The 16,411-nt window shown below is 39.9% G+C and overlaps 1 protein-coding gene and 1 long non-coding RNA gene across 3 annotated transcripts in view; one reads left to right on the top strand and one right to left on the bottom strand.

Moving 5' to 3' along the window:
* LOC145541792 (uncharacterized) overlaps positions 1 to 16,411 on the top strand; it is a 284,540-nt gene that overhangs the window by 145,620 nt on the left and 122,509 nt on the right. The window lies entirely within an intron of this gene.
* On the bottom strand, positions 2,353 to 3,309 carry LOC145541793 (uncharacterized). The gene is made up of 2 exons (XR_014079290.1): positions 3,131 to 3,309; positions 2,353 to 2,721 (listed from the first exon to the last, which is right to left on the bottom strand). It is a non-coding gene; the product is annotated as an uncharacterized LOC145541793 (long non-coding RNA).

Genomic DNA, 16,411 nt, shown 5'->3' with positions numbered 1-16,411 from the left:
AAATGTTAAACATATAGTTACTGTATGACCCAGCAATTCCACACCTAGTTATATACTCAAGAGGACTGCAAACTTAAACCATACAAAGCATATGTTCACAGCAAGCAGCATTAACCATAAGAGTCAAAAAGTGGAGATGACCTTAATATCCATCAACTGATGAATAAGAAGAATGTGGTATATTTACACAATGAAATATTGTTTGACAATAAAAAGAAATAAAGTGTTGATCCATGCTATAACATGGATGAAACTGAAAAATAGTATACTTAGTGAATGAAAGAAGACAGTAACAAAAGGTCACATATTATTCTACCTATATGAGATGTCAGGAATGGGCAAATCCATAGAGATGGGTATTAAATTTGTGGTTGCCAGGGTTAGGGTGTTTGCTGCTAATAAACACTGGGTTTCTCCTGGGGTGATGAAAATGTTGTCAAATTCAATAATGGTGATGGGTGTAATAATTCTGTAAATATATAAAAAAAAATCACTGAATTATACAGAGGTGGGCAAACGTCTTCTGTAAAGAGCCAGATGGTAAATGTCACAGGCGTTGTGGGTCATACGATCTTTGTTACAACTCTTCAGCTCTGCCACTGTAGAGGGAAAGTAGCCATAGGCCGTGTGTAAATGAATGAACATGGTTGTGTTCTAAAAAAACTTTATTTACCAAAATAGGCAGCAGTCTTCAGCCCTCAGATGTAGTTTACCAATCCTTTCTCTAGATAGTGAAGTCTTTGAGATGAGCCATGCTTCATTCACCTTTGTGTCCCCTGACAGCCTCATCAGTATGTGGTACTTAGTACATTCTTACTTGAATTAAACAAAAATTCCCTTGCACCATCCATCTCCCTTCCATGGACAAAAGGAGTTGCTAGAATTTCTTATCCTGTTTGGCTTCTGGCAGCATGTGGAAATGTAGTGACCAGATACCCTCTGGTTGGGTATGGAAGAAGTCCTGTAATTTGCAGACAGCTGGGCATAAGATCAAAAAGAAAGGAATGGAAATAGGATAAGAGCAAGTGTCAATGGAGTAATGGAGATTAAAACACGGAACTCATTGAACACTTGAGTTACCTCATCTAGAGTCTTCCTGGAATAGCAGCACTGCTCAGAGGAAAGGACTCTGGCCTAAATGTCCCAATAACTGCCCTGCTTCCAGCTACAGCCTTAGGGCAAACTCACAGGTTTCTAGTATAGCTACCACACCAAGTGGAAGAAGTCTGTGGTTCTCCTCTGAGAAAGGACCTTGACCTATTGTTCTAAACGTAGTTAATCCTCTGTCACCGTCGAAAAGTAGAAAAGTAGAAAAGTCTTTACCACTTGCCACATTTATCCAACTTCTCCAAAAGAGGAATGGCAAATTCTTTACAACATTTGCCATCCTGACTTAATGGGGTTGCTTTGAAGAGTGCACATCCCAAAACTGTTTGCTCTTGCACAGGCTATGGGGAGAGATGGAGCAATGAGATTGTGTTCCATTAAGGGTAGTGAGAGGAAATAGGGCACATAGTCCCTCTCTAGACTTTCCCAGTGATGAATGATGGGGATGCTCCATTGATCACTGCTGTGCCTCTATGGGTTTCAGCTTTCTCTAAATAACTCAGCGTTGTTCTCTCTTTAGGAAGACACCCCAGAGTGAGTAATAAGGACAAGCTTTGAGTTGTCACCCAGTAGTGGGGGTAGATACAAGTCATTCCCATCCTCTGATTTATTTAGAGCTTAATGACCTCAGCACAGTGACTTATTATAGATACAGTTGAACCTGAAGACAATTACAGATAAATAACTACTAATTTCTACAACAGCATCTTACAGTTGTTTTATACTCAAGTAGATGTTGGGGAAACATTAGGAAATATAATACAGTCTTCTCTGCAGGAGAACATGTCAGAAGGAAATAGTGTTATAAGCTGTGCTTTTATTTTTACACAAGGCTATTGTACACTTTTTATGTCCAGAAAACCAGAATATGATATTTGGAAGATATAGTTATTTTAACATATTGATGTGTGTCTTTTATTGCCTTTTTAAAGTTTCAAGCACCAAAGGGAAAAGTCAGCAGATGTGTTAGGCACTGAGCAAGAAGGGATAAGAGAAGTGTTTATGTCTGGTGTGCCCTTCAAAGCCCTTTGGAACAAGGATAAATGGGTATTGCCCACTTGGGTCTCAAGATGACAATTGGAACCAAAAAGTCTATCTTAGTTCAAAATGAATACACATAACCCATAATAATTCTGCATGGCTGTGATGCTCTAAAATTACCAGCCCGGCTCCTTGCTGCATCCCAGTGCATTTCAGAAATTGGTCCTGACAGGATTGGGTAGAAAGAAATTATGGACACAGTGATAGAGCCTCCCCACTGAAGATGGGAAGTAATTTGCAAATATTTTTATTTATAGGATTTCCAGCTTGCAATAAACACCCATGTCAAGAATTTTACTTCCAAAGATTAAAAAGACAACAAAGCCCGAGCCTATATTGTTAATGCACTTTCAGCTACAAGTAACTGAATTTACTGAAAAGCTCACACAAAAAGTTAACACATTAACATGTTAACAAGAAGACCAGGGTCAGAGAGGGGACCAGACATGTTGTATTAGAGTTCCAGCCCCACATCTCTGTAACTTTCTCATTCCTTCCATTTCTCCTGTGCTGGCTTCATTAACAGGCTTTGTAGAGAGATGATGATAGGTCGTCAAGTCATCTGGGCAATGACTGTTGAGAGGAAAAGGACTTTGTTAGGATCAAGAAACTATAGAGGCAGAGAACTATACTCGATATTTTGTAATAACCTATAAGAGAAAAGAATCTGAAAAAGAATATATATATATATTCTGAATATATATATAATATATATGTATAACTGAATATATATATATAACTGATGTATATATATGTAACTGAATCACTTCATGGTACACATGAAAATAACACAACATTGTAAATCAATTATACTTGTTTAAAAAGTGGAAGAAACAAAAAAGAAACCATACATATCCCCATTGCAGGATCACCCTCATGCTTCATTGGCCAAAACTAAGCCACATATTCCTTCCATAATCAGTATCTACCCCTGGGGACTGGGGTCACCTTTCTACAAATCACCTAGAGTAGAGATGTATACCTGGTCAGAATCTGTTAGGAAGAAAAATAAAAAATAGTAGATAACCAAAAACACCCTCTGCAAACAGATCACTGTGTCAGGCCTGGATCAAGTCTCCACCTTTCAAACCCCTACAGCAACAGTTAATTAACAAATCTGCAGGCTTGATTGTTCTCACCCCTGACCCCACTAGCTTTAGGGCCAGTTCTGACCTAAGATGGCAACTCTGTAGGTAGGAGGTCACCTGTTTTGGTTACCCATTGATGCATAACAAAGGGCCCAAACTTAGTAACCTGAGGCAGCAATCACTTGATTTGTTCACAATGCTATGAGGCAGGAAATGGGAAGGACACAATGGAGAAGATTCATTTCTGCTGCATGATATCTGAAGCTTCAGATGGGGAACTGGCCAACTGGGGGACCTAGAGTTTGGTTCTTGGCTGAGTTCCTTGGTTGTCCTCCACGTTGAGAGCCTACATGGAAAATTTGGGTTTCCTCACAACATGGCGGCCTCAGAGTTCAAATACTGAGAATTCTAAGAGTGTAAAGTCAATGAGCAAGTGCTTATCAGAGCTCTAATTAGTCAGATTTGCTGACATCTCATTGGCCAATGCCAGTTATCTGGCTGAGCCCAGAGTCACTACTATGGGAAGGACCACACAAGAGTGTGAATACTGAGACATGTGGCTTCCTAGGGACCATGAGCATAACAGTTACCACATGAACAATCTGGCTCATCTGAGAGTCGTGTCCAGACCCAATCCTGTGCCCCAGTTCTGACCATTGTGCATCTGCTGTCTCCAGTGAACTGTTACCTTAGCAGCTTTCTCTGTACTCAAAACCTAAGCCACAGATAACCCATAAAAACCCTACCTTTTCTTCAGCTCAGGAATTTCTCCAGACTCTACCTCTTTCGTTCCTCTTTGAATATCTTCTCTCTCATCTGCTTCTCTTCTCTTCTGGGTGTGTGTGCTCAGTCACCAAGTCTCTTCTATCTATAAATGTTACCATATCCATCCTCTCTGCCTAGACTCTTTCCAATGACAACTACTACTTAGGACAAGCTGTTTGATTTTTATTACTGGGTTTCAACCTAGATGCTGCCCCTGAGACTGCATTCTTATTTCTATGTACCACCTGAGCTCCTGGGTCCAGCATCTTAGACCCTGCTTGGCTGAGGGTAATACTGAGATATGTATATTTGCCTCATGATCCTGAGTCTTTGACTTGGAACTCATTTAAGACCCTAGTTTCTCTGGGATTATTGGTTTCCCCTTCTCTCTCTACAGGACTTGAGTCCCATCCCAAAGTCCAGGAAACAGAGACTTTGCTAATGGCTGACACACTTCCATGGTACTCACAATTACCTGTCTTCTAAGATGCCCAACATCCCCAGGTCCAGGGATATCTGTCACTTTACACTGCTTGCCTGGAAGGGCATTCCTTCTGTGTCATGTATGAACAGAATACTTGAACCAGCTTAAGCAGGAGATGAGGATTTGGGAACTCAGAAATAATAGATTCCAGGACTGGAACATAGTTAGGACCTGCTTTCTAGCCCTGCCTTCCACCAATGTTGTCTTAAAATCTTGGCTTCACCTTTACTCCCTAAAGAAAGTTTTTTCTAAGGACAGGAACCACAGCCACTAGCAGCCATGGAATCTCTAGTGGGAATGAATTTCAGTACCTGAATAAAAATTCCTTCTCTTTCTCCTATCAATAAGGAGAGGAGAAAGGTGGAGGTTTGTAACTTCTTTTAATTTTATTTTTTTCTGAAGCATAATTGAGTTATAGTGTGTTAATTTCAGGTGTACAGCAAAAGTGATTCAGTTATACATGCATATATGTGTGTGTGTGTGTGTGTGTGTGTGTACATATATCTATATATATATACTTCTTCAGATTTTTTTTCATTATAGGTTATTACAAGATATTGAATGTTGTTCCCTGTGCTTATATAGTAGGTCCTTTTAATCTATTTTATGTATAGTAGTTTGTATCTGCTAATCCAAAACTCCTAATTTATCCTTCCCTCCACCTCTTTCTCTTATGGTAACCATAAGTTTGTTTTCTATGTCTGTGAGTCTATTTCTGTTTTGTAAATAAGTTAACTGGTATGATTTTTTAGATTCCACATATGAGTGATATCATATGGTATATTTGTCTTTCTCTTTCTGCCTTGCTTCGCCTATTATGATATTATTAATCTCTTCAGTCCACCCATGTTGCTTCAAATGACATTATTTCATTCTTTTTTTTAAATTTTGTTCTTTTCTATGGCTGTATTTTTGCTTCTCTTCCCATCTTGTTTTGGCCTGTAGAGGAAGAGACTAGAAGCAGGAATGAAGAATAAGCAGGTCAAGCCCACAGGACCCCCAGGTCCTGGGAGCTCTCACAGTGTTCCCAGGTGGGGCCAAGTCCCATGAAGCTGCCCCACCTTTGAGAGGCTTGGGAGAGAGTTTTGCACACTTGGTTACGTATGTAAATCCAAACACCTCTACCCAAGACCTTAGGACTCAGATAAGTTTTATAACTTTTCAGATTTTACAAACATAATAGAGGGTATATATTATGTATCCCTACCAGTGGAGTGTAGAGCAGTACTCCCTCATCCAACTCAAGCAATCTTTTATGGTAAAATGTTTGAATAGTCACACTTTCAAGATAATGATGTTGATGTAAATTTTCTTGTTAACTCAGATCAGGTCAGACTTTGCCAATAAATGCATAATATAAAACCTTTTGATTTTCAAAGTAGGAGAATTTCAGAATAATGGATAAGAGATGGTGGATCTATAGCAAGGATGTGGACAAAAGATCATTAAAACCTGGATACTGGTTTCTAGTGTTAGAGACCATCTCTGATGGGAGCTGAGGTCTGTGATTGGTTGAACGTGTCACATGCCTGCTCCTATGTTCTACACCACCATGCCTATCCAGTCATGCCTCCACCATCAAGAACCACAAAGCAACCTTCCCCAGGACTTCCTCTTCACTGTTACCATCTGTCTGAGAATTTACTTTTAAGAAGAGGATACAAAAAAAGATATAGTTACAATGGATTGTCCACCTCCCAGTCAGAGACCATAAATGCCATTCCCATCTAATCTTACATTCCTGTTTCCCTAAGTCACCACAAGATTCCACAATCCTGGTCCTTCTTTTCCACCTGGACTCTCATCCCCTGTAAGCTTCAAAACATCCCCTAGTCAAATCCAATTTCCTATTTATTCACACCTCTTTCATTGTGCATTCTGAAACTCATGATCCACCATCAGTAAAATCCCATCCATCCTTAACAGCTGAATGTTTCCTTCTTGGTGCTCTGGCTGAAGCCAGACTCTTCCCTGGGGACTTTCCCCAACCCCTGCAGCCCTCTCAAGTCCAAGATTTATCTCACTCCTCTCCAACCACTGAGGTTATATGTGGGAAACATGTCCTCTTGCCTCTTCATTGCAACTTTCAGAGTTTCATTCCTCCTGTACACACACACAAACAAGCACACACACACAAACACACACACATGGCTTCCATGATGCTTGTGTACCATATGGTATCATCTTATCAGAGCCATGTGAAGGTCTGTTTCCCTCTTTCTCCTTCTAGTACTCCTTGTAGAATACTTGATAATTTCAGTATTCACATAGATAATACCTCCAGGACTTTACCTCCCAGTTTCCTGATCTTCTCTTCTCCACTTATTTTGTCCTCCCTACTTCTGCTCACCACCACTTTACTCTTTGTCATTACCATATGCCACAACCTTCTACAATCCGTATTTCGAGTAAACCAATACCAGACCACCTTACCTGCCTCCTGAGAAATCTATATGCAGGTCAAGAAGCAACAGTTAGAACTGGACACGGAACAACAGACTGGTTCCAAATCAGGAAAGAAGTACATCAAGGCTGTATATTGTCAACCTGCTTATTTTACTTATATGCAGAGTATATCATGTAAAATGCCAGGCTGGATAAAGCACAAGCTGAAATCAAGATTGCTGGGAGCAGTATCAATAACCTCAGATACACAGATGACACCACCCTTATGGCAGAAAGTGAAGAACTAAAGAGCCTCTTAATGAAAGTGAAAGAGGAGAGTGAAAAAGCTGGCTTAAAACTCAACATTCAGAAAACTAAGATCTTGGCATCCAGTCCCATCACTTCATGGCAAATAGATGGGGAAACAAAGGAAACAGTGAGAGATTTTATTTTCTTGGGATCCAAAATCACTGCAGATGGTGGCTGCAACCACGAAATTAAAAGACACTTGCTCCTTGGAAGAAAAGCTATGACTACCTACCTAGTTCAGTTCAATTCAGTTCAGTCATTTAGTCGTGTCCAACTCCTTGTGACCCCATGAACTGCAGCATGCCAGGCTTCCATGTCCATCACCAACCCTCAGAGCTTGCTCAAACTCATGTCAATCGAGTCAGTGATGCCATCCAACCATCTCATCCTCTGTCATCCCCGTCTCCTCCTGCCCTCAATCTTTCCCAGCATCAGAGTCTTTTCCAGTGAGTCAGTTCTTCACATCAGGTGGCCAAAGCATTGGAGCTTCAGCTTCAGCATCAGTCCTTCCAATGAATATTCAGGACTGATTTCCTTTAGGATAGACTGGTTGTATCTCCTTGCAGTCCAAGGGACTCTCAAGAGTCTTCTCCAACACGACAGTTCAGAAGCATCAATTCTTCGGCGCTTGGCTTTCTTTATGGTCCAACTCTCACATCCATACATGACTACTGGAAAAACCAATAGTCTAGGCCTAGACAGCATATTAAAAAGCAGAGACATTACTTTGCTGACAAAGGTCTGTCTAGTCAAAGCTATGGTTTTCCCAGTAGTCATGTATAGATGTGAGAGTTGGACCATAAAGAAAGCTGAGCGCCGAAGAATTGATGCTTCTGAACTGTCGTGTTGGAGAAGACTCTTGAGAGTCCCTTGGACTGCAAGGAGATACAACCAGTCTATCCTAAAGGAAATCAGTCCTGAATATTCATTGGAAGGACTGATGCTGAAGCTGAAGCTCCAATGCTTTGGCCACCTGATGTGAAGAACTGACTCACTGGAAAAGACTCTGATGCTGGGAAAGATTGAGGGCAGGAGGAGACGGGGATGACAGAGGATGAGATGGTTGGAAGGCATCACTGACTCGACTGACATGAGTTTGAGCAAGCTCTGAGGGTTGGTGATGGACATGGAAGCCTGGCATGTTGCAGTTCATGGTGTTGCAGTCAGACACGACTGAGCGACTGAACTGAACTGATTCTCAGTCTTTTGTCTCCAGCTTATTCCCTCTGTACTCCAGTATCACTGATGCTTTGACTATATTGGGATCATGAACCCAGTCATCATTTCAATGGCCACTCCCTCATTAGATTCCATGGTCCAGTATTGGAATAATTCCTCATAGGCAGAGTCGACTCCTTTGCTCCTCTCTTGCTCTGTCATATTCACTTGGCAGCTCCATATCCACACAGCTGAAAGTGGTCAGAGAAAAGCATACAACTAGGACGACTTGTCTCCACTTAGTCACTCCAGTGAGTCTGTAGCACTGATTGTCGCACCCACCACATTCCCTGAGTCAATTCACTCCCCCATCGCGTGATGAGTAATTCACACCACCTTCTCTCCTCTCAAGCTGCCTACCTCCTTCCCACCACTCGTCTCAGCTGAAGACTTCACCTTTCATTTTGCTGAGAAAATAGAAATAATCTAGAGAACTTTCATGTGCTGCCATCTGCTTTTCTCACTCTCTTAGACTTATACCCATTTTTCCTTCATTCTTATGGTCTTTATGTCAGATTTTCTTGGCTGTTTAATTCAGTCTCCTCCTTTCTGAAGATCATCATTCTCATCTCACTTTCCACCACAGTCACCTCAAAATGGTATCTTGAGCCCCCAAGACCACTTGATTTGTTTCTAAGAGTTCCAATTTCAAATTCCCAGTGTAAAAAACCTTGTTGCCCAGCTTGGGTCAGATGGTCACCTCCAGTCCATTTACCTGTGACTGTGGAGGAGGGGTTACACTGCACATGAGGCTTTTATAAAGAGATTTTGAGTAGTCAATATAGGGTGATAGAAAATACAGGACAGAAAACAGCCAAAACCAAACAAACAAAACAGAAAACCCCTCCAAAAGTCTGTCTTCCACTGGGGGAAGACCAAAGCCAAGACATTGAAAAATTCAGACAACAACTATCAGGTGTAAGATAGGCTCAAGGATGTACAACATTGTACATATACAACATATTGTACAACACAGGGAATATAGCCCATATTCGATAACTATAAATGCAAAGTAATCTTTAAAAATTATATAAAAATATTTTTTATTAAATTAATTTATTTATTTTAATTGGAGGCTAATTACTTTACAATATTGTAGTGGTTTTTGCCGTACATTAACATGAATCAGCCATGGGTGTACATGTGTTCCCCATCCTGAACCCCCCTCCTGCCTCCCTCCCCATCCCATTCCTCTGGGTCATCCCAGTGCACCATCCCTGAGCACCCTGTCTCATGCAGTGAACCTGGACTGGAGATATGTTTCACATATAATAATATACATGTTTCAATGCTATTCTCTCAAATCATCCCACCCTTGTCTTCTCCCACAGAATCCAAAAGACTGTTCTTTACATCTGTGTCTCTTTTGCTTCTCTTGCATTATAGGGTCATTATTACCATCTTTCTAAATTCCATATATATGCATTAATATACTGTATTGGTGTTTTTCTTTCTTTTTTTAAATTTATTTCTTTATTTTAATTGGAGGCTAATTACTTTACAATATTATGCTGGTTTTTGCCATACATTCACATGAATCGCCATGAGTGTACATGTGTTCCCCATCCTGAACCCCTCTCCCGCCTCCCTCCCCATCCCATCCCTCAGGGTCATCCCAGTGCACCAGCCCTGAGCACCCTGTCTCATGCAGCGAACCTGGACTGGCGATCTATTTCGCATACGATTATATACATGTTTCAATGCTATTCTCTCAAATCATCCCACCCTCGTCTTCTCTCACAGAGTCCAAAAGTCTGTTCTTTACATCTGTGTCTCTTTCGCTGTCTCACATATAGGGTCATCATTGCCATCTTTCTAAATTCAATATATATGCGTTAATATACCGTATTGGTGTTTCTCTTTCTGACTTACTTCACTCTGTATAATAGGCCTCAGTTTCATCCACCTCATTAGAACTGATTCAAATGCATTCTTTTTAATAGCTGAGTAATATTCCATTGTGTATATGTGCCACAGCTTTCTTATTCATTCATCATATTTTTTAAAAATTCATATAACAAAGCATTATAGAAACTACTGAGAAAGTAAGGAGATATCATTATAAGAAGAATCTGAGGAAAGTATAGCTGTAATGCAACATGTATTTCACTTTGAATCCTATAGATTGTATTGAATAAATGTTCCAGAGCCCAGAACTGGCCTGCTGATCTTTATAAACCAGTATGTAACATGGTACCCAGCATCCAATATTTGCTGCATTGAATAGAATCCCCTGAAAGATAATGGGGGGAAAATGATAGAATGATGGGCATTGCAGTTCTCCTCTATAGACAGTCAAGTTTTCCTGGAGAGTCAGATCTTTCTCAGGGATTGAATACCGTGAAGAGAAATCTTTATTTGGGTGACATTTGGTCACATAGCAAACAGTGGCCTCATCTAAGGTTTCGCAAATGATTCAGAAATGCCCTTCAACTGTCTTGCCTGTTCCTTATGCTATCCCACTTTAAGAGCCAAGGGCATAATTCTCCATCATAACTCTGGGATGGCATTTCCATGGAGAGATGAGCTAGTCTGGCAAAACGAGCTGCTTCCTGACCAAACACAAGGACAGAGCTGAGAAAACTTGGAGATGTGGCTCTGAGCTCTGGGGAGAGGATTGGGAGACAAAGAGGTATATCAAAATCATCTGAAAGAATCTTTCAAAATACAAATCCACCATTCACCTTGATTTTCATATTACCAGGAAGCTGGGGAGTGGGGGTAGGGAAGGATCAGAAAAAAATACTAGGATGTACATTTTGAAAAATGAAGCTCCCTTTCCTTTCCCCTCCCTTGTCACTCTCTTGAATATCAATAACCTAGAGGGATGCATTTGTGTCTGATGTCTCTTTCAAATCTCAGCATTTCATTTTATGTATGCATCTATGTATGTATTTATATGCCATTTCATTCCAGAAAGGATGGCAGATGGCTTAAAATGATATATCAAATACCAAAAAGGAGCATAAAATATAGAAACAAAATGCCAAAGAGGAAAAAAAAAATTGGAAATGTAAATGCAAGTCACTCTGAGGTCACTTTCACAAAGGTCAGCTGGCTTCCATCTCAGAGAGACTCAGCTCACAGAGAGGAAATCCAGGAGAGTGCAGGATGGGTGTTCAGGGAGCACACAAGCCTTAGGCACTGGATTGTCTGCTGGACAAACTGCTCATCTGTTACCAAGATGGGGACCCGTACTTTTTGGGTCCTCACAAGCTGGAAGCACTCCTGAGTGAAAAGGGAGTGGGCAACCAAGGTCCTGTTTTCTACAACTTGAGGTGTTTCAGGGTTCCCAGTAGAAAGCTCAAGCAGCATAGCACTTTTAAGGACTTAGTAGCAAGGTCAAGGATTGTTATTAGGTCTTACTATGGCCTTTCCTGACCAAAGAGATGCTGCAGGTTGAAGCATCTGGAATTCAGCCTTTTATACCCAGGTTCCATCTTGACCACTGTCCAAATTACAGATTAATGCTGATTGTAGTTGACTGTCTTCTTATGCATACAACAAATATATACTTGGAACATGATCAGGCATTTATATAAGATCCTATGATAGTACTGAAAACATATGTGGAGAAGTCTTGGGGAGGTGGCATTTAGGTGAAGGAGAGCAAAGGATCAATTAATTCTATCCCCAGATATTAATAATGATAGCTAATATTACTGAGGACTTTTTAAGTGCTGGAGGCTTTAAGTGCATTATCTCATTTAAGCATTTCAATGACCACCTTAGGAGTACTCTTATTATCCTTCTCACTTTATAGATGAGGAAATGGAGGTTCAGAGAGATTAAATGTGTCACTCAGTACAGTTCAGCTTTTAAGCTGTTGAAATAGGATTCAAGTCTAGCAGTCAGCCTTGTCAAGCAGGACTACAGAGGGAAGGTGTGAGCTGATGTGTAGTCTGTAGTTCATGGAAACCAGGTGGAAAAAAATAAACCTTGAGCTGTTCTCCAAAGCTCAGAGAACTCTGCTTTTTTTAGACAAGTGAAAGAGCAGAGATCCATGGAAAAATGTTTCTCCAACTCCCCTTCCAAATATTGAGTCTTCAATTATGCCATAGAAAAATTTCTGGTAATATTTAGCAGTCATCCCAGTTTGTCTTAGCCAATGGTGGAAGATATGGAGGTAGAAGTTGCGGGGCGGGGGGGGGCGCAAATAAGATGTAGAGTACCTGAGAATTGTACCGTCTAGTCCAGAAGTTTTCAGTAGATTTTCTTCTAGTTTCTTTTAAGACTTAATTGTGACTTGAAACTATGTAAGAAAATACAAATGTAATGCCATATTGCTACTTTTAAAAGTTCTATCATTTTAAAAATAAGAAGGGGCTTCCCAGGTGGCTCCATGATAAAGAATCTCTTGTTGAATAATGAGTTCAGAACCACTTATTCTTCATCAGTATAAAACTTCTCTTCAAATTTACCATTCCATGTGCATTTTTATACTCTACCACCTCTGTTGTATCATTTGCTTTCAATAAGCTCATCTGCCATGTAATTAAAAATATAAATTAAAATGTTTATTAATATATGTTATTTAATATAAAATATAAATTTCTATATATTTAATAGTTGTCTATATAAATTGTTTTGTTTTTATTAAAGTATAGTTGATTTACAATCTTGTGTTAATTTCTTCTGTGCAGCAGATTCAGTTATACATATATATATATATATATATATACATACATTCTTTTTTAAATATTCAATATTCTTTCCATTATGGTTTGTCACAGGATATTGAATATAGTTTCCTGTGCTATGCAGTATGACCTTGTTGTTTATCCATTCATATATAATAGCTTACTTACATCTGCTAACCCCAACCTCTCAATTCATCCCTTCCGCAAATCCCTACCCCTTGGCAACTGCAAATCTGTTCTCTATGTTCATAAGTTTGCTTCTATTTCATAGATAGGTTCATTTGTGTCATATTTTTGATTCTGTATAGAAGTGATATCATATGATATTTGTCTTTCTCTTTCTGACACACTTAGCATGATAACCTCTAGTTGCATTCTTGTTGCTGTAAATGGCATTATTTTGTTCTTTTTCATGGCTGAGTAGTAGTCCATTGTATATATGTACCACATCTTCTTTATCCATTTATCCAATCATGGACATTTAGGTTGTTTCCATGTATTGGCCATTGTGAACAGTGCTGCTTTGAACATAGAGGTGCATGTATTGTTTTGAATTATAGTTTTGTCCAGATATATGCCCTGGAGTGGAATTGCTAGATCATATGCTAATTCTATTTTTAGTTTTCTGAGTCAATAGTTTTTCTAACCCATATCACCATTTGATAAGGGGCTTCCCAGGTGTCTCCAAGGTAAAGAATCTCTGTGCCAGTGCAGGAGACACAAGAGATGCAGGTTTGGTCGCTGGGTCAGGAAGATTCCCTGGAGTAGGAAATGGCAATGAACTCAAGTATTCTGCTGGGAAACCCCATGGACAGAGGAGCGTGGTGAGCTACAGTCCCTGGGGTCACAGAGTTGGACATAACTGAGTGACTGACCACACATGTATCATTTGATGAAAAATTTTCATAACCACCCTAAAAATTATTAATGTGCAAAAGAGTCTGTTGTGTTTTTTTTGACATAGCCTTCCTAGCTAAGATTATACTGAGTTTTACTTTTCTAGTTAGAATTACAAAAATGATTTTTTTGGTTTGTTTTCCAAATATAAATGTTACTATAATTTAAGTATGTTTCAAACCACTCATATTCCCATTTGAGAGACTCTACCTTCTCACTGCCCTTGAAGAACGCTGAGAGAGACATTACAACTAGGAACTTTTGTCTGAACATATATTCTCTGGAATACTTCCTAGAGTTCAAGAGCCTCTGAAGGAGGAATAATTTTGCAAGTAGGAGGAGTCAAAAAATTCTTTGTTTCTTCTTCATCCCTGGCTCTAAAAATCTTCATGTTCCTCCCTAGAGTAGCAAAAAAAGACCCTGATGCTGGGAAAGATTGAAGGCAGGAGGAGAAGGGGACAACAGATTATGAGATGGTTGGATGGCATCACCGACTCAAAGGACATGAGTTTGAGTAAACTTCGGGAGTTGGTGATGGACAGGGAGGCCTGGCGTGCTGCAGTCCACGGAGTCGCAAAGAATCGGACCCGACTGAGTGACTGAACTGAACTGAACTGAGAGTAGCAAAAATCACCTGATCAGTAGGGGTTTGGATGTGTCATTCTTTTCAATGTCTTAAAAATTATATTCCTGGGTATTTTCCTCCTGTTTCTTTTCCTTTATGTGATGCACAAGATTATAGCATATGTTCTCCATTCTTACATGGGGCTTTATCGAACATCTGAGCCATATACACATGACAAGTAGATGACCTCTGAGGTTTCTAAGGCAAGTGTGTGTTGTGTGTATGCACACACATCCTAAACTCAGGCTACTGAAGACTTTTTGCCAATGTCTTCCACTCACAGTTAAACTGGACAGAGTGATATTTCTGTCATAGCTTTTAACTTCTGGGCTTCTCAACTACAAGTTACTTGCAGTTCCTTCTAGGTTTAATTAGTTGCTCCAAAAGCAGTTAAAGCTGTTCTCTATATGTATAGTTGGATCCTGAAGAACTGTTTGATTAACTTTGCAGTCCTTAGGCCAGAGCAGCTACTGTAGTGGAACATTTAAGAAATGCCTTTTCCCAATAATGAAGAAAGAGACATCTAAGGATGGATACAGGCTTTGGAGTCAGGAGATTCCCTTTTGTTTATATACCATTTTATTCTGAAATAATTTAAGACACACAAGATGTTACAAAAACAGTGAAAATTATTCCCATGAACCCCTTCACCCTGCTTCCTCCGAAGATCATATATTATTAATACATAGCCACAGTACACTGCAGAGACCTGCTTTCAATAGCAATACTTCCTGAGCACAAGGACAGTGTACCAGCAGCTGTTTTAAGGGTTTTAATGTGTTAACACCTTTAATCATCAGAGCAAACCTTGGGAGTAGGCACAGTAGCCCCCACTGTACAGTTGAAGAAACCAAGGTACAAAGAGACTTGATAAGCCATGCCTAGCCAGGATTCAAACCCTGACCAACTGGCTCTAGAATACATGCTTTGAAACACTCCACTACCCTGTTTTTTTTTTTTCCCCTATGTGGTCAAGCAGCATTTGCACTGAGGTTTGCACAAAATAAACCAGTCATTGGTATGTTTCTGATACTCCAAACAGCACCTTCTCATTATTTCTGTGATGTCAGGTCCTTCAGATAGTTTTCTTAAGGAATTGTATATGGATATGAAAGGGATAATTTTCTGATTGCACAAAATTCAAGATTTAAAAGCAAAAAAGCTCTCCAGAAGTATTCAGGCAAAAAGGATGGGAATGGAATTTATTTGCATGCTTAGGCCTAATGATAAGAATCGATAACAAATGTTTTATTTCATGCTGACTCTGGGCCAAGCTCTTTACAGTAGTGTGTGCATGCTCAGTCATGATCAACTCTTAGCGACACTATGGACTATAGCCCAGCAGGCTCCTCCTGTACATGGAACCTTCCAGGCAAAAATACTCAAGTGGGTTGCCATTTCCTATGTCAGGGGATCTTCCCAACCCGAGGATCAAACTGGAGTCTCCTGCATCTCCTGCATTGGCAGGTGGATTTTTTACTACTGTGCCTCCTGGGAAGCCAGAACTCAGGTCTTTACAGTGTCTCTAATCATCACAACTTCCACAAAGCAACATCCCATTCAAAGAGAAACTAGAATTTAGGTACTTTTCCTTCCAAAAAGAAGGAGCAGGAATAGAATCCAGGTGACAATAGCATCCTTTCCTAGTTCTGTTGTCTACTCCACTCAGTACAAAAATTAAGAATAGGCTAACAATACAAAGATAAGCTAATTAAGGGGAAAGCTAGCTGCCTTGCTAGTTAGGAAGTGTGCCTTATCAATCTCTTGGGGACTCTAAAGAATGTACATCATGGTATAAATAGTGACCAGTAAGATCATTATATACTATAGAGATTCTCTATCCTAGCTTTCT

Source organism: Giraffa tippelskirchi, chromosome 3 (assembly GCF_054371585.1).
Source record: "Giraffa tippelskirchi isolate mGirTip1 chromosome 3, T2T-mGirTip1v1.2.pri, whole genome shotgun sequence".
Taxonomy (NCBI): Eukaryota; Metazoa; Chordata; class Mammalia; order Artiodactyla; family Giraffidae; genus Giraffa; species Giraffa tippelskirchi.
This window is presented reverse-complemented; position numbering and strand designations above follow the sequence as displayed.